General features: G+C 42.7%; 1 protein-coding gene across 1 annotated transcript in view; it reads left to right on the top strand.

Annotated features, from left to right (window-relative positions):
- The window catches only part of DLGAP2 (DLG associated protein 2), a 466,399-nt gene that overhangs the window by 216,073 nt on the left and 224,134 nt on the right, over nucleotides 1-26,192 (top strand). Inside the window, exon 3 of the mRNA XM_075923576.2 lies at nucleotides 12,671-12,703. The gene's annotated coding sequence lies outside the window, so the exon portion shown is untranslated. The remainder of the gene's footprint in view (nucleotides 1-12,670; nucleotides 12,704-26,192) is intronic.

The following is a 26,192-nucleotide window of genomic DNA, read 5'->3' on the forward strand; positions in this document are numbered from 1 at the left end:
ATCTAGAGATGTTATTATTCCCCTTTATTTGGCACTGGGGAGGCCACTTCTGGAGTATTGCATCTAGTTCTGGGCCCTTCACTACAGAAAGGAGGTGGATGCATTGGAGAGGGTCCAGTGGAGAGCAACCAAAATGTTTAGGGGGCTGGAGTCCATGACTTGCGAGGAAAGGCTGAGAGATTTGGGCTTATTTAGTCCGAAGAGAAGATTGAGGAGGGATTTAATGGCAGCCTTCGACTTCCTGAATGGAGGTTCCAAAGAGAGTGGAGAGGGGCTGTTCTCAGTAGTGACAGATGGCAGAACAAGGAGCAATGGTCTCAAGTTGCAGTGGTGGAGGTCTAGGTTGAATATTAAGAAAAACTATTTCAGTTGTTGTTGTTGTTGTTGTTGTTCGTCCATCGTATTCGAAGAGGACCTTGACATCTAACAGGTTATGGACTGTTCATGGTGTGTCCGCAAATGGCTGATAAGGCCGATACGGGCACGGAATGTTCTACCACAGGTCGGGAAGACATGTGTGGGCACCACTGTTGCAGCTTTTGCAACTCTGGCTTTACGGAGTGCTCGCTTCTCTTGTGCTATGGTTGTCCTTCTGGCTTCAGATGTTTGACAGCCTTGGTAGATCAGCGTGTGCCATGTTGATCGGTCTTGTGCCAGGGTCTCCCAGGAGGTGGTGTCAATATCCAGGGACTTGAGAGAGGCTTTAAGCGTATCTTTGTATCGCTTCTTTTGTCCCCCGTGCGATCGCTTCCCTTGAAACAGCTCACCATAGAAGAGCTGTTTAGGGATGCGATGATCTGGCATCCTTGCAACATGGCCTGCCCAGCGTGTCTGAGCTTTCATCAGCAGGGTGTAAACTGATGGCAGACCTGCTCTAGAAAGGACTTCTGTGTCTGGCACCTTATCCTGCCACCGGATCCTCAGAAGTCTGCGGAGGCAAATCGTGTGGAAGTGGTTCAGTTGCCTAGCGTGCCTCCTGTATACAGTCCAAGTCTCACTGGCGTACATCAGGGTAGTTAACACTACTGCTCGATAGACTTTAAGCTTTGTAGCAAGGCTTATTCCACGGCGGTCCCACACTTTGGTCAACAGTCTGCCGAACGCAGAGCTTGCCTTGGCGACTCTGCAGTTGACCTCAATGTCAATTGTCACTGAGCGGGAGAGGGTGCTGCCAAGATATGTAAATTGGTCCACTGCTTGCAGCTTTTGTCCCTTCACTGTGATGGTGGGCACTTGATGCTGAGCTTTTGGAGCTGGCTGGTGCATCACTTCGGTTTTCTTTGTGTTGATGAGAAGGCCGAAGTTGTCGCATGCTGCTGCAAATTTGTCCATGCTGGCTTGCATTTCCTGCTCTGATCCAGCATTCAGGGCGCAGTCATCAGCAAAAAGGAGATCTCGTAACACAGTCTCTTTTATCTTGGTGACAGCCTGGAGTCTTCGCAGGTTAAACAATTTCCCATCGGTCCTGTATCTCAGTCTGATTCCCAAGGAACTGTTCTGAAAGGCGTCTGACAGCATGGCTGAAAACATTATGCTGAACAGGGTCGGTGCCAGCACACACCCTTGCTTGACGCCGTTTGTGACGGGAACGTCTCTGAAGCTTCTCCATCATCCAAAACACGAGCCGTCATGCCATCGTGGAACTGACGTACCATCAAGATGAATCTGTCAGGGCACCCAAACTTCGACATGATGCGCCACAGACCTTCGCGACTGACAGTGTCAAAAGCCTTGGTGAGATCCACGAAGGTGGTGTACAGTTCACGATTCTGCTCTTGACACTTCTCTTGAAGCTGTCGGGCTGCGAAGATCATATCCACCGTGCCACGCTCTTTGCGGAAGCCGCACTGTGTCTCGGGTAATAAACCCTATTCCAGGGGGTTAATCAGACGATTCAGCAACACTCGTGCAAGGATCTTACCTGCGATGGAAAGCAGTGATATTCCTCTATGATTATCGCAAACTTGTCGATTTCCTTTCCTCTTGTAGAGGTGTACGATAGACGCATCTTTCAGTTCCTGAGGAATAGATCCTTGATTCCAGAAGGACTGGAACAGCTGAGTGAGTTTGTTGACAAGCACTGCACCACCACCCTTATAGACTTCCGCTGGAATCGCATCAGATCCTGGGGCCTTGCCACTGGACAGCTGGCTGAGGGCCTGTAAGGTTTCAGTCTCTGATGGTGAGACATCCAGGCTGTGGTTGATATCCGCCTGGGGCATTCTATCAATCGCCTCGTTATTGATGGAAGATGGGCGGTTCAGTACGGATTGGAAGTGCTCAGCCCAACGCTGTAAAATCAGAGCCTTCTCAGTAATGAGAGTTGCACCATCTGAGTCCAGTAGAGGGGAACTCCCTGAGGGCTGAGGTCCATACAAGGATCTAAGGGCTTCGTAGAACCGTTTGGCATCGTTTCTATCAGAAAACTTCTGGATTTCATCTGCTTTGGCACTCAACCAGGAGTCCTGCATCTTACGAAGCTTGTTCTGTACGATCCTGCGAATGTTGTTGAAGGCATTTTTCTTAGCTGTTTACGTGCTCATTCTGGTGAGCACGGTGAAGGCGATGCTTTTCAGCAAGTATGGCCTTGATCTCTTCATCGTTTTCATCAAACCAGTCCTGCTGTTTCCTGTGTGAGGGTCCAAGAACCTTTAGTGCAGAAGAGTGCACAATATCCCGGAAGCGTTCCCAGTCCTTCTCAGCATTTTCCTCTAATTGCAGCTCTAAAAGTTGGTTGCCAAGATCTTCTGCTAGTAAAGTTGCTGTGTTGGGGTTCCTCAGTCTACTGACATTGATCTTTTTCATCACAGCTTTGTTTCCCGGACGTCTCTTTGGCTTGATGCGAAAGCTTAATTTGGAGATGATAAGTCTGTGGTCAGTCCAACAGTCAGCACTCGGCATGGCCTTGGTCACCCTTACATCCTGTCTGTCTTTCCTCCGCACAATGACATAATCAATGAGATGCCAGTGCTTAGAGCGTGGGTGCATCCAGGACGTCTTTTTGCGAGTGGGCAGGCGGAAGATGGTATTGGTGATGATCAAATCATGAGCCGCACATGTCTTCAGTAATAGTAGGCCATTGCTGTTACATTTACCGATTCCATTTTTTCCAATGACGCCATCCCAGGCAGTGTGATCAGATCCTACTCTCGCGTTGAAATCGCCAAGTAGAATCAGCCTGTCAGTGCGCTTCACGGATGAGAGTAGGGCATCGAGATCTTCATAAAACTTGTCCTTTACTTCATCCGGATTCGTCATTGTGGGCGCGTAAGCGCTGATCAGTGTGGCTTGCTTTCCTCTCGGTAGTGGAAGATGCAGTGTCATGAGTCGGTCATTCACGCCCTTGGGAAGACTGGCAAGTTTGCGGACAAGATGATTCTTAACCGCAAAGCCAACTCCAGATTCACGACGTTCGTCACTGCTGCGTCCACGCCAGAAGAATGTGTAACCACCTCCTGTTTCCATGAGCTGACCTTCATTTGCTAGACGAGTTTCACACAGTGCCGCAATATCGATGTTAAATCTTGTGAGCTCTCTGGCGACCAGGGCTGTTCTTCTTTCTGGGCGGTCTGCTGAAGGGTTGTCCTGAAGCGTGCGTACGTTCCATGTGCCAATAGTGAGTGGTGTCACCTTGCATTTTGTTCGAAATTTTATTGTTCGACCGCATGAGATGGGATCCCCTCCAGCCGCGGTAAGCTGGCCAGGGTTCTGTGAAGCAAACAATGTTTAGGGCACCTTTTCTAGCCCCTTCCTCTTACTACGGAGGTGAGCAGTGCAATCCTAAAGAGGGCTGCTCAGTCACTCAGGTAGACGCCGAATCCAGCTGTTGCTTCCACCAGCAAGAAGACGACCATTAGACCTGAGCCGCCTGTGTGCAGGTCCGCGGCTACAGCTCCCAGTGTATCCACACCTGCTGCTTCGTCGCTCGCCCGTCGCCACAGGACTTAGGAGATGTCGAGATGTCAAGACTTGCGCGTGAATTGGATTAAAGTGAGGGAGAGGTGCGCATAGTCAGCCTCACTCTCTCTTCCCAGATTCCATCTTACTCCAATGGCAGGACTAAAGTCGAGACGGTTGGAGATGGGCTGGGCGCAGTGGTTGACCAGGGCATCTTTCATGTCTTGCCGTGCTCTTAGCGTACCACATCGCTTGCAGAAACCACCTTCATGACCGTTGGTCCTATTCTAGTAGGTCTCATCCGCTCGATCCGCCGGAGTCTGTCTTCACATGCTCGGGATAGACAAGTCCCTATCTCACCGAAGGTCGATGACCCGACGGCTACTCTCAACCTGGTTTAGCCAGCCTGTCGAAGCTGTTGCCCGGGGTGTGGCCGCTGCACATGCTACAGCTACTAGGAGCCACAGGTGAGAGTTGAGTGACAAGTGGGGACCAAAGGTGGACGAGCTGCCCTAAAAGGACACGACATGCCCGTACATCAGAGGTGCTACCCCTCCCTGAACACCCCATACACCCCAACTATTTCAGTAGGAGTATGGTGAAGTATGGAATGAATTACCTAGGGAGGTGGTAGAATCTTCATCCCTAGATGTTTTTAAGTCCCAGCTTGGCAAAATCCTGGTTGGGATGATTTAGTTAGGGTTGGTCCTGTTTTGGGCACAGGGCTGGACTTGATGACCTCCTGAGGTTTCTTCCAGCCCTAGAATTCTATGATTCTATGAGAAGGGATTGCTCATGGTGCAGCATATTCAGGGTGCAAATGATCACTACATTTTTGACAGGGAGGGAATTTTCCCTCAGGTCATATTGACAGAGACTCTGAGGATTTTTCTGCAGCATGGGATCTGGTCACTTACAGGTTTAAACTAATGTCAATGATAGAGTCTCAGTTACTTGAATTCCTTGAATTGTGATCTGAGGACTTCAGTAATTCAGCCATTATGGCAGTGACTGAGCAAGGTTCTGTAGCCTGCAATATGCAGGAGGACTGATTAAAATTATCATGATGATCTTTTCTGACCTTAAAGTCTATCTGTGTCTAGACTACAAGGTTTTTTTTGAAAACACTTCACCTGTGTCTAGACTGCTGTTGCATTCTTTTGAAATTAAATCAAAATAATGCAGTGTTTTTTTCAACAGAAGTAAACCTGCTTTTACAAGGAAACACGCCTTTTTTTTCAAAAGAGCTTTTTTGAAAAAAGGCATTCTTGAACACAAACAGGGCTTTTTCGAAAGAGAGCATCCAGATTGCTTGGGTGCTCTCTTTCAAAAAAGCGGCTCGCTTTTTCAAAAGACTTGGGGCTGTCTAGACAATCTCTTTAGAAAAAACCTTTTGCGTACAAGTCCTAAGTCTCACAGTAATGGTTCTCCCTAAGAACCTGGCTTGTATAAGCAACATTTAAATAAATAATATACATATCCTGTATTTCTCTGACTAACACTCTTATTACAAAAGCTTATTACCAATTTTAGACTTTTCTCATTTACTTTTAATGTATCAGGTGGGCATTTATGCATTATGTACATGGGGACGTTGCTGAATTAAGGTGTTTTATCATCATAGTTTGGAGGAATGTTGTGAAATAGCTGTGATGGAAGGCTGTAAGACAAATACAAAGCATTAATAAACTTGAACACATCTATATTGCTGATTATACCTAGAAACATTATGAAACCAACAAAATGAAAAAGATGAACCAATGAACACTGCCTAAATATGCAGAAAACTTTTTTTTTAAGTCAGCAGAGTAAAAAAACAAAGGAAAACAGAAGGAAGGTGGGAGGATAATATAATGTGTGATCCAGTTAAGCTGATAGGGTTCAGAGATCCCAAGCTTTTCTTCTCTGAGAAAATGTTCCTGTCTGAACTCATCAAGGACCATTTAATGAGACTCCATTGGTCCAAATTTGATTTGGAGCTTAGCTTTATATTTTTGTGGCAGTTAGATCCAACCATAAACTGTTTTTAAAAGTCCACGAGTGTTATTTATTTTACCAATACCCATTTCAGTATAGAGGATGCAGCACCAGGAATGCAGAAGTGAAACTAACTAAACTAAAGATAATTGGTTCAATTGGGTTTCATTGTCCAAACTGAAAGAACTGCCAAAAATTAACAGTATATTTTTCAGTGTTAATAAGGTGTTTTTAGTAAGATAGGTACAGAGGTTTTATAACATTATGTAAGTTGACAGTGTCCCAGGAATAATCTAGCTATGGAGGGAGCTATGTTATATTTTATTACATTACCAAGTCCTGTGATTTAATCACAAATCTTACAGTATTTGGTGTTTTTGTTATAGCCCAGCTCCTGCTGTAACATGATTACATGAGAATACCAAGGTTAGTGTTAAAAAAAAGGAGGGTGTTTTTGGCCCTCGTTGCAGTGAAAAGCTTGAAAGTTCAAATCTAAAGGCTCAAAAACCAGAAGACAACCTCTCCCCCAAATCTTCATTATCTACATGAATAGGTAGAGTGCATCTGTCTGTGTATCTGTTTATTCAAGAACTCTTCTTAAGGGGTAAGAATTGGGCCTCCAAATTTGGTCTGGAGCTTTCTCTTATCCTAACTTAAAGAAAGGTCAGGGTTTTGTTTGCCAAAACAACTGGAAACAGCGGGAAAAGGACAGTTTTCCATAATATGCAAAGGAAGGAGCTGCCATTCCAAGGGATGCAATGTGAGAGTGGCCACTGGAGGCAGCAAACCTGCAGAGGCGAGCTATCTTGCAGAGTGACTACTGAGGGCAGCTACACTACCAAGGGAGTGGCCATCAGGGCAGGGCTCCACCATCTTCCCTGCTAGCACACTGGTAAGTAGCCTCTCTGCTCCAACCTCCCAACCCCCATCGGGCTTTGGTGGCCAGGCCCTTCATCGCTGGGGGGTGGTTGGTCTGGAAGGTCTGGGGTGGGCTGTGTGACAGACCGGGCCGTGTCTGGGCACAGCTGAGGGCGTCTGCTCAGGGCGAATTGCTCAAATCCGGGGCTCCTTACAGCCCCCCGACTGCTGACCTCTCCAAACAGGCCACAAACCAGTCCCACAGAGCGTTTCAGCAACCTGCCTGAAGCCTCCCGAGCAAAACCCCTCCGACACCCCAGCAATATCCGTGCCTCAGATGGCCCCGGGCCTATACACAGGTGGGGGGTCCTAGCACCCAATCCCACCTACCCCGAACAAGTTCTGTCCGGTTCCAAGAAACCAGCCACAGATCCCTGGTCAATTTACCCTCTGGATCTTACCCACAAATCACGCTGGGCCAATCCTTTAGAATCTAAAACTAAAGGTTTATTAACACAAGAAAGAAAAGCATGAGAGTAAGGTTGTTAAAGAATATTACGTTACATGCACCGAATCTCCCAGTTCTCGATGCAGGCTCTAGCAGAGGTGTTGCAGCTGCTGGTTTAAAAGTTCTTATTGCACATCCTAAGATCAGGATGGGTTCACAGGTCTTCCAGGCTCTTCGATCCCTGCAGTGCTGCCTCTGGGATGAAGTGCTGAGCTGAGAACAAAATGGCATCGACCACATGGCCTCTTTATACCCCCTTCCTGGCCTCTTCTGGTCTCAGCTGGTCACCTGGTCCTCAGCCTCTCTCTGCTGTCAGCTCTTGGGTCTCCACCTTCCTGCTTTAGGTGTGTCCTTGGGCCATCAAGTGCCATTGTTCCACAGGGCTTCGCTACTCAGCCTGTCCATAGCAATGCTTAACCACATTCAGAGAAATATTCAGCTTCCACACAGATTACAGATTCCTATCTTCTCACACAGACATTATACACTCACATAAATAGCGTATACAGGATCAGCAAACAACAAGCTCCCATTCAGTACCCCACATGGCTCCCTTTTATTCCAATTTCTGGGGCCAACACCCCCACCTAGGGGTGCAGCAGCGATCTGGCTGCTTCCCTCCAATTCGGTAATGTGACAGGCTGGTAAGCTGGCCTAGGAGGGGGAGAGAACAAGCCCTTGGCAGGCTGGGAAGGTGGCAGCAGGTGAGGGGAGGAGGAGAACAGATACCAGGCAGACTGGGAGAGCTGGCTCGGGGGAGGAGGAAACAGGTCCTAGGGGGACTGGGTGGTGGCCTAGGGGTGAGGAGAGAACAGACTCCTAGCTCCCAGCCTCCTGCATTCCCCCACCATACCCTAAAAGCCTGCCCTGAAGGACCTGGGCAACACAGGGTAAGTCTTCTACTATTTCATAATCTCATGATTTTTAAACAAGTTTCATGATTCTGGGGGCCTGATTCATGAGTTTTGAATGCTTTGGATTTGGCAATACTTAGTTCATATTTATTCTGTCACATTAACTTGTGATTTCAGAGATGTCAGACTGTCAGATTTATTAACAGTAAAATACTTAATTTTCCATACAATTATTTATCCCAAACAACTCTTGCATTGTTCATGTGATTATTCTCAGATTAGATAAAAATGAACATAGTGTTTCGAAGAAACTAGTGACAGCACTAGATTGAAAGATGACAGAACCAATTCAAGATTGCCTCTGTGGATTTGATTTTGAATGGCCCATTTTGATGTACAGCTTAATCACTACTATGCTGGTACCTAGATAAAAACAAGAAATAAATAGCTTTATATAGTGCATTGTTTCACATACAGTTTTCATAACTCTCTAACAAAACTATTATTTTTCTTCTTGAATTATTGCTGATATGGTAAAAAAAATGGAGTTCAAACAACCAGTACAAATGATTTATGAGGTTCTTAAGCTGACTGCTATAACATTTTGAATGTCTATATAATCTGAAAACTAATTTTTTCCTATTTTATCAGATGGATTATTATAGAAAGTATAAATGCAAGTTAAAATCATAATTGCATTGTTAAGAGAAGTAATGACAAATTTATTATATGTAGCAATGACCACGAGGAAGAGTCTGAAAACTAAGTTTTATCAATTAAAGGTGGGGGGATCAAGTGTGTAAAATAATGATAAATAATGAAGATCAAGGTCTAGGAATGAAAATTGTGTTGGAATTTTCTTTACGGCAACAAAAGTCCTTTAATAATGTACAATATTTTTGCAGTGGAAGCAAAGTTTCCACTATACTACCATAATACAGAACTGCCTCCGCACATGTTTTACCTACTCATTTACTTAAGGACGTTCCCAAAACATAGAATGTATATTCAGTAGTGGCCATCTTCTACTAGGATGTGCACACTAGTCAGCACTAGTGATTTTTTTCACAAGACTCTCAGCTAGATCCAAGGGAGGGGAGAAGGAGCTGAGCTCCCAACCTCCCAAATCTAAGAGGGATGAGGAGACTGAAAGAAAAGCAGGAGAGGCATGGGGAGATGGAACACAAGAGAGAAAAGTAAACAAGAAGTAGAGAATGTAGGAGGTGGAGAAAATGCATCCTGCCAAAAACAGGCCACTTTGACTGCCGTATAGGATGCACAGGAGAAGAACTTCAGATTCAAGTATCACTTGAGCTAAATCAGGAGAAAAAATAATGTAACTAAAATACGAAAGCTCTCATCAACTTTTAATAGATAACTTTAGTGTTCAGATACTTCCCAAGTACTGCTTCACCACTGCTTCTGTCCCTTCCTCACTCTGGCTGACACTGGTTTTTTTTTCCGCTGTCCTGGCTGGGAGAGCTATAACTGCACCTTCTGACATGTGCAAGTTATTCTACTTCAGCCACTGCAGGACTGCTCTCATTCCCCACCCCACTTCTCCTGCTTCTGAGAGGCCCTGACCAGCCTTTCACGTCTCTTCATATCCCTCCATGTTCCAAATTTTTGTAGGGCAGTTCTTCTGGATCCAGTCCTTGGCCCTTGACTCCACCCCCATTTTTTTTCTAAAGGACCAGTAAACACTCTAAAACGCACTCTCTCCAGGTCCTCTGAGTTATTTTACACTACACATGCAGAATGACTCGTGGACCCTTATTTTTACTGCTGCCTCCTTGTTCTCCTGCCCAGAGTAAATTTTGATCCAGCCTTCTGATAATATTTTTTTACATATCACAAAGAATCCGAGAAAATGTATTTCCTGGCAGTGTAGTTATTGAACATTTAAAACAAGGAACATATTTACAACCCGTCCCCCCCATACACATAATTTAGAGTCCTTTTGGCTTCTCTTCAGTCTGCTGTGAATGAGTCAGTGCACAGAGATTAAATCTGGCATTTCAGTATCTCTCTGATATTCCAGGGAAGGATTCCTAACATTGCAATTACTTACATGTGTTCTACACCTGAAATACATTTCCCAGTGTGGCATCACAATGACTGTGCTTCTAGAATAGGTGTCAGTGGTCTTTCAGTGTAATGCAGCTGCAGAACAAACTTGGGATGTTAATCCAGGAAGCAGATGTGTTGTACATCATTTTTAGTGCAAGTCTGGAATTAAGAGGACCACCTAGGTGAAAGAGAACGCTTTGCATATGGCAGTGTACAATATGTGCTATTATTCAAATGTAATGAATTGTGCTCTGGAGACAGGAAATAGAGAGGACTTTAACTGTGTGATGCTGGAAATCCTAATCAAATCAGTGCTAAGAAATAAACAATGATCTTATCTGTGTAAAAAGCCTGTACTCTCTCTAAAGCCTGTTCTGCACAGAGCTAATGAAATGATTGCAGTGTACCAAAGAGCAGTATATCCCCTTTTCCTTTTAAAATCATCTACTTTTTTACACTGTAAATAGAAGTGCTGCTTTCAAATCAGTCTTTTTTCCCTTCTTTTATTTAAATGAATGAATTACTGTCTCAATCAGGTATGCATTTTGTGAATACAATTTATTGCTAATTGCTACTCTATACATAGTGACTGATTATCCAGTTTACAGTCATTCTACCCAGAATGCCAGTGTATATACACATATTTCATAGGTCAGAGTCTACTTCTGTGTTTTTTAGTTTAGTTTGTTATGTAAACAAGCAATAATTGAAGCTCTAGGACCACAAACGGATTTTGGCATCTAACTTGAGGGAAGGGGAGTGTAATACATGAATGGTCAAGGGATCATGAACAGGTACTGAAAGTAGTCATGACCATGACCCCTTTCTTATGGAATGGGGAGATCTGAACTTTTTTCTGTTCTGACTTGTATTAAAGGTTGAGAACCACTGATTTACATGCATTATGTGTAGAGTGTGGTATTTGTGTCTGATTTTTGGAAAGCCATATTTTCTAGGGCAAGAGTCCTGTTTACTTCTTTTACAGCATTGAGCATGTTACTGTGCCCAGTAAATTTCTTTCATTTGGACATTTATGTATTATCACAGTCAGAAATATTCTCTTTCTACCTTCCAGTGGGAGAAGCTATGTGTCAGCCTATACAGTAATATTACCATAATTTTCTTACCACAGCTATTTTTTAAGAATAGGCAACAGTATTGTAGGAGGCTTAAGATTTGAGTTGCATCAACAAATATTCAAGTCATACAAGCTTTTTTGTATGTTTGTTACAAACAGGAATGAAAATCCTTTTTCAAGTCTGTGTTTATTTAAAATTCCCACTGTACATTGCTAATACATTTACTTGGAACCTTGAGCAAACTTTCTTCAGGTAAAAATCAAGAATAAATTCATTTCAAAATAACACCAAGTGAACTCAAGAAAACAACCATATGGACACATGTGGGAGTAAACTAGCCACTAAGCTTTCGTCCTCCAATTCTTCCTCCAGCGCCTTCCCTTTTTAGGACAGAACTCCCTGTTCTGCTGTATTGGGAAGTGCACAGCTGCTTAGTTTTATCTCACAATTTGGGTGGAGAAAGGAAGGAATTATTGATGGTTGTATATTGTTTCTAATGTAGTGGTGATAGTTGTGAATTGAGATGGTGTGTTATTGTCTCGTAAGGATTTGTTGTATGATCAAAAGGGCTAAATGCCACATTCCACATGTTCAGGTTAAAACATTAGTTAAGAAGACTTCTTTAGTCAATCAAATCAGTATACTTTACCTTTAGTCTTTGTAATACAAAAGGAGTCCTACTCCTGTAATCCTGTAAACTTGTCATGATTTTGTGACCATGTTTTCCAAATCAGAACTTAGGTTTAGTTATATCTACAGATATAAAGTGTGTAAGTCATAATTCATCTTTCATAAGTTACTGAATGTGTCTCCTTTAAAAATGTAATGCAAATGGCAGGTTACTGTTCCCAGAAAGTACAGTTCTAGATTCTTATCCTGCCAGTGGGAAAAAGCCTAAAGATTTGGTATGTTGGTATCATTGCCTGCTTTTCCTCAAGGGAAATTTCCTGGGATATGGGAGAAATTTACATTTTCCTTCTCCACCAGTAGTATATGAAGTCTATAAACTTTTGAACATATATCTTAAAGATTCATTTTTTAACATTTGTAAAAAAGAAAAAAGAAAAATATTACTATGGGCTAAGAATTCTTATATGCAACACTTGTTCACATTCAAGGAATAAATCTCTGCAGAGGAGGATGCAAAGGAGCCTAGCAACCTAATTATAGTACAACATGATTAAATTGTTATAACAAAGCAAATGATCTTGTTAAAGTGTACACGAGTTTCATATTTACATCCTGCTTTTTCTATTTCATACAGGTCCAAATTTATACATATTACTAATGTAACACTGATATTTTTCTTTGCTTCTCATGGCGAATTTTATATTAATGATTTGTGATTATGGTGCCAATTAAACGTTTTGATTATGGTGCCAATTAAATTAGTGTTAAAGATATTTTTTTCACTGTTTTAATTTCAGGTTTGGATTCTCTAACAGGGAATGCATTTCCAGGTAAAGTTACAGTTAGATATTGTGTAACCTTGTGCATTTTATATTTGTTTGGTTATATGCTTTTTTCCTTTTTTTTGGTCACATTGTGTTGTTTCACCACATGCCATTTCATGTGAAAGTTATGACTTAAGATTTTTAGTCTAGATACAGGAAGATTAGATCCCAATATCACCTATACTATCTTAAAAATATAAATGTAAATGTTTGTAAGGAGAACAATACCATCTTTAAAAATGAAAACCAAACCAATGGAAAAAGATTGTGGAACTAAAGGTTTCAAATTCAAATTAGAATAATTTAAGTGAATTCAAAGTGGCATTTGATTTAATAATCTAATAATATTAACAAGCCTATCCCCAACTGAGCCATAGTTTGTTTAAACATTTGTGGCTGGGAATTTTTCAGTCAGCAACTAGATTTGAAGGCGTGTTGCTCATGTGAATTTCTTCATTGTGTCTGGAGTGTAGTTTTTGCTGAATTGTGATGTAATAGTGGATTTAAATGGGATAACATAATGCTGCAAGTTTTCTCTGTTATGCAAATGTGCAAATGGCTACTTCTAGTCAAAATCTCCTCTCATTGAGCAATGAGTCAAATAAAATTAAACAGGTGGTGAAATCATAGCCATAACATCTTAAGTATCCAAGAATTTTTGACCTGAGGTAAGATTATATGTCCCATTTTTGTTAGAACAGTCTTTCACATGATTTCCAAATGTCTTTTAGGAAACTTCAGGTTTATCTTTGTTATCATGCAATCAACAATAAATCAACATTTATTGTTATAATCAACTATAGAGTTGGGAAGATTTTCTAGCGGGCTTTTCAGATGTTCATGCTGGGCTTTTCAGATGTTTATGTGAGGATTTGATTCTGCCATTCTTACTCACAAAGTACTTTACTCTATGGCTATGTCTAGACTGGCATGATTTTCTGCAAATGCTTTTAATGGAAAAGTTTTCCGTTAAAAGCATTTGCGGAAAAGAGCGTCTAGATTGGCACAGACGCTTTTCCACAAAAGCACTTTCTGTGGAAAAGCGTCCATGCCGATCTAGATGCGCTTTTGCCCAAAAAAGCCCCGATTGCCATTTTTGCGATCAGGGCTTTTTTGCGCAAAACAAATCTGAGCTGTCTACACTGGCCCTCAGGGGCAGATGACCATTTTGCGGGGCCCAGGGCAGCATAATCTTGAGGGGCCCCCCTTTGCTACGGTGCATGCGCAGTGATGCAGCGCGCATGCGCGGTGGCGCCAGGGCGCATGCGCGGGGCTTTTTGAAGCGCGGGGCCTGGAGTGGCCACCCCGCTCACCCTGCCACATATCCGCCCCTGCTGGCCCTTTTGCGCAAAAGCTTTTGCGCAAAAGGACTTTTGCCCGAATGGGAGCAGCATAATATTTCCGCAAGAAGCACTGATTTCTTACATGAGATTGTCAGTGTTCTTGCAGAAATTCAAGCGGCCAGTGTAGACAGTTGGCAAGTTTTTCCGCAAAAGCACCTGCTTTTGCAGAAAAACTTGCAAGTCTAGACACAGCCTATTAGTAGTTTCACTGGTATAAGTGAAAATGCTCACGGAGTAATGTTCCCTCTGTCAATTTAAGGATTCTATCAATTTGTTTCTTAACACAGGAATAAAATCACAGCTGACTCAGAAGTTGCCAGAAGTTGCCTCGTAATATTAATTAAAAACAACAAAACTGGCCTTTTTTAGTTTGAAAATATGATCACTTTAACAAAAGGAGCATTACTCAAGATGACTGACTGTAGGACTTCAGCATTATTTTCTGTGAAACAAATAGTGGAAAGGTACCTCTATGTTCTGCCTAGAAAACATCCCAGTGTAAAGGCCAAATGCAACCCAATTGTAAGCACATGCTACTCTAACAAATGGCCCTCTGCATACCAGGGACACACATCTCCAATGCATAGCTGACTGTCTAGGAGTTGCAGATTGATTATACCTGTGGCCATGAGAAGTAAAAGCCTGGAAATGGGAATTTGATTTATACAGACTCCAAATGGAGATCTACTTATCTCAGAGAAATAATTTCCTGAGTCTTCAGTGTTGCTTGCTATGGCAGAGTTGGGTGATGCTTTCTCACTGTAGCTTACTTTAATCAAGGCACCAGCTTTTGGTTTCATAGAATTTGTTATGGAAGGAGATACAGGCAGTCCCCGGGTTACGTTCAAGATAGGGACTATAGGTTTGTTCTTAAGTTGAATTTGTACGTAACTCGGAACTGGCTCCAGATTCAGCCGCTGCTGCTGAAACTGACCCGCGGCTGACTACAGGAAGCCCAGAGGCAGAGTTGCTCCGCCCCCAGCTTCCTGGAATCAACCACTGATCAGTTTCAACAGCGGCTGAATCTGGAGCCTGGGACAGAACAGCTGGGGCGCTGCCGGGTAGGTCCCCCCAGGACCAACCCGGCAGCACCCCAGCTGCTCTACCCCAGGCGTCCACAACAAAAGCCTGATCTTCTGGGAGGGGGGCGCACTAGCTGCGCTCCCCCCCCCCAGCAGACCAGGGAGACCCGGAGCAAAGCCGCAGAGGCGGCAGGGTCCCGCGCCTCTGCAGCTTTGCTCCGGGTGTCCCTGGTCTGCTCGGGGTGTCCCTGGTCTGCTGGGAGGGGTCCCCAGCAGACCAGGAACACCCCGAGCAAAGCCGCAGAGGCGGCAGGGTCCCGCGCCTCCAAGGCTTTGCTCCGGAGGGACACCCAGAGCAGCTTTTCTCTCCCCGGAGGACACGGTGGCGGGACGAGAAAAGCCCTGTTCGTAAGTGCGGATCCGACATAAGTGAAGGGAGGGCGTCCTGCTGTGTCCCGCCCCGGGGTCAGGAGCATGTTAGGTCTCTTCACACACATGTGTGGCACACAGCTGGAGCCACCTGCCCAGGGGTGGCACGGCACGTGCTCGCACGTGCACAGGTTGCTGCGTGATCCATGGTAAGCAAGGCCCTGGACTCCCTTCACCCTGTCCTTCCCCCCCCCCCCTCCGGGAAGGGACAGTGATTGCACTTACGTGGTGGCTTCCCCAGACGACCCTGGTGACTCTATTGCTGGGACAGCTTGGGGGTCCGGCCGGTGTGGCACACTCCATGGTGGCTCCTCCTCTGAGCCCTGGTCAGGGCCCTCTGGTCTCGGCTCGCTGTCCCCTGGGGTGGCATGGACTGTCCTGCCCTCCAGGATGAGGTCCAGTGCCTCAAAGTAGGGGCAGGTGTCTGCCCCTGCTGAGGAGCTGCCCCGAGTGGCCCTGGAATATGCCTGCCACAGCTCTTTAATTTTCAGGTGCACCTGCTCTTGGGTGTGCCTGTGGCCTTTCTGGGCCATGGTGGCAGCTTTGCAGCTGTAGATGGCCACGTTCCTCCATCTAATGCGGAGATCATGGACATTTTGGGCCTGCCCCCAAACATCAATGAGGTCCATGATGTCTTCATTAGTCCAGGAGGGAGCGCGGCATCTACGACCCCTGATTGGCTCCCGGGTGCTGGGGGACTAGGCGAGGGATGGCTGGCTGGTACTGGCTGTCCGGCTCATCGTGGGGCCACTGGGGCAGAGACTGCTGGCAGGCCTGGATCTGGCACATGTAGTCTGGCCAGAGTCTACCCCTTTAAGGGCTCCTGGGCTGGGTCAGAGGAGAGGAGTTTTCCCGGTTTGGCCCAGCGTGGCCACCAAGGGAAACCGGGAAGGGCTGGACGCCAGCTAATTTGAATTAAGTGTCTACACAGCACTTATTTTGAATTAGCTATTTCGAATTTGGCGTTACTCCTCATAGAATGGGGTTTACCATATTCAAATTAAGCTCTCTGCAATTTTGAATTAAATTCAAAATAGAGGTTTGCATGTATAGAAGCTATTAAAGTTAATTCGAAATAATGGCTGTTATTTCGAATTAACTTTGCAGTGTAGACATACCCTCATTGATTAAAAGATAGGAAACAATGGATAGGAATAAATGGTCAGTTTTTAGAAAGGTCCATCATTGTCTTTTAGCTAAGGGTATGTCAACACTTGCACCCTCTTTTGAGAGAGGGATGCAAATGAAGACATTCGAAATTGCAAATGAAGGCAGGATTAAAATATCCCGCACTTCATTTGCATATTCATGTTATGGCTCTATTTTGAAATAACTGTATTTCGAAATAACAGACGCTGTTAAGATACAGTTATTTCGAGAGAAAACCCTTCTCTTGAAGTAACTGGTAAACCTCACTGTATGAGGAATAAGGGTTATTTAGAGAGAGGGTTTTCTCTCAAAATAACCGCATCTTAATAGCTCCATAATGCTAATATGCAAATTAAGCATGGGATATTTAAATCCTGGCTTCATTTGCAGTTTCAAATGTCTTCATTTGCATCCCTCTGTCGAAAGAGGGTGCAAGTGTAGACATACCCCAAGATAGTCAGGGATGCAACCCCATGCTCTGCGTGTCCCTGGCCTCTGACTGCCAGACGTTGAGAATGAATGACATGGGATGGATCACTTGATTACTTATTCTGTCCATTCCCTTTGAAGAACCTGGCTTTGACTACTGTCAGAAGACAGGGTTCTTGGTTAGATGGACCATTTTCCTGACCCAATATAGATGTGCTTATATTCTTTTGTTGTTGTTTCTTGCAGTACTTCCGCCTAATTTGTTATTTCCCATGTTGTATGTATTCATTTGATATTTTCCTTTATTACACTTGTCTTTATTTAATTTCATCTTGCTGATTTTGGAGCATTCTCTGGTTTATCAAGGTTATTTTGAATTCTTATCCTGTCCAAAAAAGTGTTTTCAGCCCTCCCAACTTGGTGTCATACCCACACCTTATAAGCATACACTCAATGTCCAAACCACTGACTAATGAATATATAGAATAGTATCAGAGCCAGAACAGTTGCCTGTAGGATCCCATTTAATATGTCCTCCCAAGCTGAAAGCAAACCATAGGTAACTTTCTGAGTACTGTTTTTTGACTAGCTATGTATCTGTCTTCCAGTGATTTCATATAGATCACATTCCCATAGTTTACTTATGAAACTGTTATGTGGAATTGTGTCAAAAGCCATATTACAATCAAGATATATCACTATCCCTGCTGCTTCCTTCCCCATCCTAGGCTAGTAATTCTGTCAAAGAAAGAAATTACGTTGGTTTGGCATGATTTGTTCTTGATAAATCTATTATAAACTCTTTCTGTTCCCTCCATACATACATTATCTCCCCACCAGCTCCTGGGCTGTAACTTGCACCATCATTCCACTGCTTCTGCTCCTAATGAGCAGGTAGCCCCTTTTGCTTGGCTGTCTCCCTGCCTCCATTTTCTCTCTCCTCCTACTTGTATCTAACCCTCTTGCTTTGCCTGGGCATAGCACCCTTTCTCTTCCTTTCTTCCCAAATACAGATTCCTACCCTCTGCCCTCTGAAATCACAGACTGACTTACTAGCTCCTCCCTTTCTCTGCCCATCTTTCCTCTGATTGGTCCCTATTGCACTGCTGAGGTGAGAGTGGAGCTCTTCATCCAAGTCACAGATCTTTTGGAGTATCATGAGTCTGCCCCAAAGAGGCAAGCAAGGCAGTCTGCCAGTATGTCCAGTCCTTAGCTCTGCTCTGTGATTTCAATGGAGGGAGTAGCTCCCTTGAGAGGCATGACCTCAACTAGCCTGGCCTTCCACTTGCTTCCCTCGGTGCATTTCAGTGCTACTGTATTAATGGGAATGGATGTTACTAGTCTCTCCTTCATTGACTGCACTCTGTGTGTACGTTTACACTATGGGATAAGTCAAATTAAAATATGCAACTTCAGCTCCGTTAATTGCATAGCTGAAGTCGAAATACCTTAACTCAACTTTAGTTGCTGTCCACGCTGCAGGAAGTTGAAGGGAGAACACTCTCCCTTTGACTTCCCTTAGCCTCATGGAAGAGGACCAGCATGCCCCTCTTAGTTCAAATTAGTGTCTCTTTACTAGACCTACTAATTTGAACCTTGGAAGATCGACAGCTATAGCTTTGATCTGCTCTGTGTTGTAGACATATCCTGTGGTATTGCATTAAAAGGACAGACTATATCAGCCTCTTCTGTCCTCTCTCATGCACTCCTTATTTGTTATGCTGGAGAGAAGGGAGAAAAGGAGAGCAATTTGCCACAAAGGTTTTTAGTTTTTAAAGAAAGGAATGAAGGGGGTCTTATGACAGTAATCTCTTACTGGCTGCTTTCACTACAGATTCACTTTCCCCAGAAGTCCAATGTGACTCACACAGTCGGAAGTGAAGCAGACAGAAAACTGGAAGGTTCTTGGACTTCCCATACATAGATTCTACTGCCAGAAGGGGAATCTCAAGTAGAAATAAAGAGGTTATTTTTAGGGCTGTCAAGTGATTAAAAAAAGTTAATCGCGATTAATCGCACTGTAAAACAATAATAAGAATACTATCTATTTAAATATTTTTTTATGTTTTCTACATCTTCTAGTATATATATATAATTACAAAACGGAATACAAAGTGTATAGTGCTCACTTTATATTCATTTTTTATGGCAAAACATTTACACTGTAAAAAAAAAGTCAGTTCACTCACTGAAGTATTGTATCAAATTCTATCATGAAAGCTGAACTTAAATTCTTCTATGTAATCAATATATTTGTGTCCTATTCAAAAGAGTTCTTTTTTAGCTCAGTCCCAGCTCCGGGGGGCACAGAGCCAGAGGGGGGTAGACTCTGCCGTGGGCTGTGCAGAGTTCGGAGGGCTCAGCCCCCAACTGCAGGTGGATTAGGGCTCAGGGGTGGTGGTCAGCCCCCAAGCTCAGGTGAGGGGTCAGCCCCTGGGTTGGGGGGGGGGGAGTCTAGATCCCACCATGGGCAGTACAAAGTTCAGGAAGGGGGACTCAGCTCCAGAAGCAGATGTGGGGGGAGGGTCAGTCCAAGCCCCAAGAAGCAAAGAGAGAGTGGCTTGGGTAAGCCCTCCTGGGGGTGGGGGACAGCTTGGATAAGCCTCCTGTTGTTTTATTTTTAAAAATATGGTCACCTGGAAAGGGGGAGGGACGGGTGTCAGGATCTTTACTTTTCTTGCTTACTTCTCCATTGGAACTGGAACCACGCCTTCAGTATTTTTCTCTCCTTTCTAGTTGCTTCATTTTTCTGTGCGCCCTCTGGTGGCTGTTTGCATTACTGTGCCTTACCAGAGATGAAGCAAAATGCAGGACAATGTAGCACTTTAAAGACTAACAAGATGGTTTATTAGATGATGAGCTTTCGTGGGCCAGACCCACTTCCTCAGATCAAATAGTGGAAGAAAGTAGTCACAACCATATATACCAAAGGATACAATTAAAAAAAATGAACAAAAAAATGAAATTTTTTTTTAATTGTATCCTTTGGTATATATGGTTGTGACTACTTTCTTCCACTATTTGATCTGAGGAAGTGGGTCTGGCCCACGAAAGCTCATCATCTAATAAACCATCTTGTTAGTCTTTAAAGTGCTACATTGTCCTGCATTTTGCTTCAACTACCCCAGACTAACACGGCTACATTTCTATCACTATTTTACCAGAGATGGTCTCTGGAGCAGCTCATGCTGGTTTACTCACTTCTGCGATTAACACAAGTTAATTTTTTAACACATTAATTCTGCCCTGCGCTAATCGCAGGAGTTAATAATCATTAACTGAGAGCCCTAGTTATTTTACTTCTCTCTCTCTCTCCTTCCCTCTCTCTCTCAGTGCTCGAATGGTGTGTCCAGTTCTAGTGGCCATGATTCAAGATGTTGATAATAAATTGGCGAAAGTGCAAAGCAGAGCCATAAGAACAATGGAAGAATTAGAAAGCATGCCTCACAGTGGCAGGTACTAGGAACTCAATCTGCTTAGCTTAACAAAGAGAAGGTTAAGGAATGACTTGATGACATTCTATAAGTACCTACATTGGGGGACAAATATTTGATAATGGGTTCTTTAGTCTGGCAGGCAAAGGTATAATACAAAGCTAGATAAATTGAGACTAGAAATAAGGCATACATTTTTTACAGAAAGTAAATAACCCCCAGAACAATTTGCGAAGGTTTCGATGGATTCTCCAAGACTCACAATTTTTAAATAAAGGTTAGATCATTTTTCTAAAAGATATGCTCTAGTTCAAACAGGAATTGGTTTGTGGAAGTGTTTGCCTGTCTTATTCATAAGGTTAGACTAGATAATCATAATGGACCCTCCTGGCAAATGAATCTGTTGATGAATTATGATTATCTAGTCTGACCTCCTGCAAACCACAGGCAAACCATTGAATCTCCCTCAGTAATTTCTGCCGCAAGCCGATATGTTAGAATCTTGCTGATTGGGACTGACATAGGACTGTTATATATTATTTACATAGTGCCTTAGGTTAAAGGTGGTTATTAATAACAATCTGTTTTATGTTGTTCAGGTCTCTAAATATGGAGGCAAAACACTTAAGACAGAAAAACACATTTAAAAGCAAGAAGTGAACTATTTTAACTCTGCTGTAGATATGGTCTGAATTTTCTACATGACAACTGTAGAAATTTTGAAATGATTCAATTATTTTCAGCAATGTTATAAATGTTAATCTATTCGGCACTTAAACATAATAATAGCAATATAAAGTTCATACAATCGTGCTGCAACTCTTCAGTTTTCTTTTTACATAAATCATTAGTCACATTTATTATTATAATTTAAAAATTGACGTGATTTTAGGAATCTATAATATATAGAATTATTTTCTACAGGAAATTCAAATCCTGTATTGAATTAGAGATAGGTGGAATAAGTGTCTATTTGAAGTTTCTGATTTTTTCCAGGTGGAAAATGTCTCTTGTTTTAAGTAGAGAATGTGATGTATCACAAGCACATTTCACTTCCAGATAGACTTGTCCTTCTTGTATTTCTCATCCACAGAACTTTCCAAATACATATCAACCTCATAGATGATATAAGTGGTCTGTTCAGAATGCCAGATTCCTTAAAACTTGACACATAGAAGTTACTAGTAATTTCAGAATGTCCAGATGCTTGATGTTTCTCCCATCTGCTGCTAGATAGACTGTATAATTGTTCTACAGTAATTTAGTTTTTTTTCTTATATCGTCTTCAAATTCCTTTCAAGTACCAGCTCTGGAATGTTTCCTCCTGTACTGACTTCTCAAACTAATAAATGCTGCATGATAGACCCATTTTAATAAGATCCAAAGGCTTAGCTTTTGCAACTCCTTTGTGTAGCTCACAGTTTATGAAACCCAAATCTCTTTCAAGATTAAGGTTATAGACAAATACTTGTTTCAGCAGTTCTTCATTCATGTTGGGTAGTAAAGCCAAACTTGAAAATTCCTCCTTTTTATTCTGATAGTTTTTCACCAAATGCTAAAAAAAGCATCGTCAGTGTTTGTCAGAATTTAAAACTCTGTCCTTCAATACAAACTTGAATGGTAACTCAGTGTCCAAGAGACATGACTTTCTAAGACTTTATCAAGTCTTCCTACAGCCATTGGAGTATATTGACTTATAACGGGTGGGGAATTTAAGGTCCAGGGGCAGATGCAGTCCCTGGCTTTCCTGGATTTGTCCCCTGAAGCTCGGACTCCCCCCAAGCATTTGGAAGTTCACACTGGTGAGGGGTGGTCTTTATTGTTTCTCACTTGTGTACCACCCCCGTCCCAGCTGATTTTTCTGTAGTTTAGTGGCTCCCAACCCCAAAAAAGGTTCCCTACTGCTGTCTTACAAGAGGAATTAAGAGGGAGGGATGGCTAAATGCCAATAAGAAATCAATCTAATTAACTGAATGCACCTGACAATGAAAGATAGTTGATTTGTGACCTACTTTTGTACCTGAAGAAATGGTACTTTGTCTTTTTATAGAACGAGGTTAGAGTTGATAAGTAATCTGTTGAACTATTCATCTTTCAGACTAACATACCTGTCAAGTTTGGATGTTATGAAAACATGACATTTTTCTCTATTGCTTGTGTTTGAAATCATAGTTTACTAGCCAGTGCCCTCTCGATCATGCTGTTGTCAACTGTGGCATTCAGCAATAAGTAAACCTTTGTCGAAATGCATTGTCTAAATTTTCCCTGTGATTTTTTCAGAGTACCTTGTAACATTAGGGAGAAGTGGATTCTACAAAACTGATAATCAAGAGCTGAGTTTAATCCAAGATTCTCAGCATCAGAAATCACTGACATCTAAAGTCATTATCATTTGATCAGAGATGACAAATCAATCTATTCAAAGAGGTTGTAAGAGAAATTATATAATAAAGATGCTACTTTCTAACCAGCAGTGAAAATAAGGGAGTGCGCCCCAATGTGCAGCTACAGCAAGAACTGGCTGAGCGGCAGCAAAAGCCAGCAGGGAACTATGCAAAGAGCAGGTAGGGACTCAGGTTGTGATAGGACAGTACCAGTAAGAAATTAAAGTTACTTTCACTCCTGTTTCTAATTATCCTCTTGAAGACTACCGTAAAATCTCGAGTATAATGCGCACCTATGTATAATGCGCATCTGTCTTTTAATGGTCAAAATTTTTGAATAAACTAAACTCTTATCTATAATGTGTACCCCCATTATACTCGAGATTTTATGGTACCATATGCATAGGAAGGAAGGGGCTTGCGCCTGCCGCGGGGTCCCTCTAGCCAGCTGAGCTTGTGTGCGCTGAGCTCGCATCTGCTGGGGCGGAGGGAGGGGAGAGTCTCCCCCGCCCAGTTGACAGCGCACCAAGCTCGCACCTGCCAGGGCAGCCTCCCTGGCCCAGCTGCCGGCACGCCGAGCTCGCGCCTGCCGGCCCCCTCCTCCTCAGCCCAGCCCAGCCCAGCCCGTGCCTGACCCCCCTCTCCCGCCGCCCAGCTCGTGCCTGCCTATGGATAATGCACACCCCATCTTTGACGTTAAAAAAATGGGAACTCACAACTCACAACTTTACAGTAGTTTAACTCTGATCTCACACTTATATTGAAGTTTAATTAGGATTACTCTGATTTACATAACAGTAAATCAGACCAGAGGACCCAAGGTGAGAAACATATAGTGCAATTTTGATAACAACAAAAAATGAAGACCTCAAACCATGTATGTGAAATGGTATAGTGACAAAATAAAAAGTACTGTTGTGACTCACTAACTATTCCTTGTATTTTCCATGGTTTGCATAATTCTTTCTGTATGGTCAGAAATGAAAGAGTGTTTCCATGAATTACACCTTTCCTGGTGCCCGCTTGGCTTATGGTTTAGCAGTAACTTTAAAGCTGCATGAATTCGGTATACTTTTCACATGGCCCTTCATGTCTCACCTTGGATGGAATTCTCATCTGAGCAGAATGACAGTAAAAGTCATGTGCACCAAAGAAATTCCATGCTACCCCTCAAAATCGGAAGTAGGATTTAAGTAGTGCATATGCTTTTTGCTGACCGTAACTCTATCTGCTGAGAAGTGCTCTATGGGAACTGGAATTTCTCTTCCATGAAAAGTTTTGCTTTTCAGAAAAAAAAATCTTTTGGAATTAGGAAAAAAAGATAGAGATGCAGAATCTTTAATGGGAAATATATTTAAAAAATCAGTTTCAAAGAACTAATACAGAATATTTCTAAAAGTTCCAGACCAACCATGCAGGGCTTTTCAGCCTTCTGGCTCTGCAACAGCCTTGTGGGCAAGCTAACAAGGAGCCTGGAAACTGGGATCCCAGGGCTTTCTGATTTCGCAGGAGCTTATCAATGGCGGTACTTGGAAGTCTGGGAGCCCAACCTTCCCAAGAGATGGCCAGATGAACTGCCAAGGTATCAAGAAGCTGGAAACCTTCAGAATCTTCAGTTCTGTGGCAGCCTACCAGATGGGCTGCTGAGGAGCCCGAAGGTCACAAAGCTTGATCTACAGAGAAGCTAACAAGACATGCTGCTGCAGAGGCAGGAAAGCAGACAGGTTTCTGGTGGAAACATGACTGGCTTTTGTCAAAATCAAAATATTCCCAGTGGAATGTTTCAGTTTTGATTAAAAATGGGTTGTTAAAAAAATTGCCAAACAGCTCTGTTGCCAAACATGGAACATAATGTGTGATAAAGATCCAATATGAGGGACACAAAAAATTATACATGCAGGAATCTGAAAATTATGTGGGATTCTTTCTTTTGGTGAAAACAACTTTTTCTGTTATCTGAGTTTCATGATGCTTTGCCTCTGATGAAAATAAATATTTTCCAATAAGAAAAACCAAGAGGACACTGGATTTAAGAACTTAGTAACTAAAAAGAGCAACATCCCCTGAAAAGAAGTACACTATGGCCACGTCTACACTGCCCAGTCTTGCACCTGAACATATGCCTGAAAATACGTGGCAGAATGGCTCTTGCGCAAGAGGGGGTTTTTGCACAAGAAGGAGCAGTGTAGACTGCTCCTTCTTGCACAAAAATGGCAGCTCATTAAGTATGCAAATGAGGCACAGCCTAGGTGGTAACCCTCCGCTTGACATTAAGGCTGCAATATTAAACAGCGTGCATTCAGAAAGTAGACAGATTTAAATTTTAGGACATGAAAGACAACTACAAAGAATTTTCCAAAATTTCTGGGCACAGAAATCGTAACCAGCTTGATATGAGGAAAGAAACCATTTTTAAAAATAGATTGATTCACCTCTGTTTTTAATTGGAATAAAGTCAGAAACAAAAGAGAAAAATGGCAAAGGCAAACTTTCAAGAATTACACTAAAATCACATTGTCTCATTCTTTACTTTAAAACAGAACTGATGAAAAATACAATGAAAATTTCATCTGGACCATAGTTCTTGCTGGATGATGTATCTTTGATTTACAAAATAAAAGTATTTATGTCTTATGTCTCTTTTCAATTAAACATTTGCTTCCTAGAAAATCCAGAACATAATTATTTGAGGGCTGTAGGGGCAGCAGTAATTATGATGTTGGGCTTATCAAGTTATCATGAACATTCTACTAAGGTAGTGATTTTCTGCATTGTCAGTCATCCATTCTTGCTCTGCATTAGTCTGGGATGCTGCTCGAAATGACATTGTCAAAAGCCTGTTAAATTGCAGAACATCTTAAATAGCTTCAATGCATCAGTACTTTGAAAGAAGCAGGTCAGGATGAAGAATCTGTTCCATTTTTTCAGAGGAACAATATTCAGATATCGTAAGCTAATACTATATTCTATGGGAACTCATATGAAGGAAGGTGTAAAATTTGAATTACAGCCAAGGGCAAATGCTAAAGGGAATTAATTTGGACTGAGTTTTGCAGAAGTGGTCAATTAGATTGGCTTATGGTAGAAGTTTGTCATTAATCTGCCAACATGATTTTTTAAAATATAGATTCTGGCATTACTCTGAATTATTGTATGAGTACTGTACCTGTTATATGCATTCAGAAAATGTCAAAGTACTGTTCTGATATTGTATTAAATCCTACACTTGCTTGAAAAGTAACTATTTTGCCTAACATACTGTCATAGAGTTGAAAGAAAGATCTGTGGTTAAAGTCTGTGGTTTA

Source organism: Pelodiscus sinensis, chromosome 3 (assembly GCF_052426305.1).
Source record: "Pelodiscus sinensis isolate ZL-2025 chromosome 3, ASM5242630v1, whole genome shotgun sequence".
NCBI classification, from domain to species: Eukaryota; Metazoa; Chordata; order Testudines; family Trionychidae; genus Pelodiscus; species Pelodiscus sinensis.